We start from the raw sequence: 1,049 nt of genomic DNA, 5'->3' as shown, positions 1-1,049 counted from the left end.
CATCAAGGCAAGTGGTTGGGTCCCCTCAGAGCAAACTCCCTTCCTTCCAAGACTAAGACTCAAGGGGAATACACAAGCAGGCATATGGTCTGGCTGGTGACCATGTTGGTCACCGATAAGGGAAGAGGGGGAAATAACAACAATGAAGTTGGGATCTAAGTCTGACCACATTCAATTGACTCCTGTGAACCCGGGTGGAGACCTGGATGGCCAGCAGTATGGCAAGACCCAGGGACTCCTGAGCCCAGAGGCAGTGACATGGCCACAGAGGACTAGAGTGGAGAGTGAAGCGTCCAGCTGATATAATGAGGGGAGATGCACAAGAACACCCACACTTACAGATAGTACCCACTTGACCTGACTTCGATGGCTGGATAATCAGAACTCAACTAGAAAAAGAAAGAAGAGGGAAGGAAAAAAAAAGAGAGTAACCCACTACAATTTGATGAACTTTACCTATACGTATGGATGTAGTAGCTCAACAAAGAGAACACATCTTTACAGGAAGGATCACTCCCACCCCTCGGTACACAGGGTTGACAGGGATGGGCAACATAGACATTGGCTACCCAAAATGGGGGTGCTTATAAAGGCAAGAAGTGACTGGCTTATAAGCTTTCAAGAGGGAGCTCAGTTTCAGATGGGGCGGGGGTAGGTATAACCTCCACTGAATGATTTCCAATCTGTTGGGACCAGGCAAGCAAAAAGAAATGGGGATAAGACTCTTGTGGTACAATAGTGAATAATTGCCATCAGGACAGACTGTAAGGTCGGAAATGTAGATGTAGATGTTTTTTGACCAAAAGAGGGGAGTGACTGATTTTGCAGCCCAGGAGCGGAGGTCCCTGGGACCATCAAGTGAGAAGAACGGAGAGCATGACCCTACCCACAGAGGCAGTGATGCCAGGGATGGAGACAGAGACAATGATGTGGACAGATGGAGTGGCTGGGGACACTGGACTCAGGGAGGGAGAGGGGTTGTGTGCTAGCAGCAGGCCTGTGGGATGTATCCTTTGGTTATTTGATAATGCATGGAGGGGAATGTAATC

The sequence above is a fragment of the Chrysochloris asiatica genome, unplaced genomic scaffold, assembly GCF_000296735.1.
Source record: "Chrysochloris asiatica unplaced genomic scaffold, ChrAsi1.0 scaffold00018, whole genome shotgun sequence".
Lineage (NCBI taxonomy): Eukaryota > Metazoa > Chordata > Mammalia > Afrosoricida > Chrysochloridae > Chrysochloris > Chrysochloris asiatica.
Note: the sequence above shows the minus strand (reverse complement) of the source record.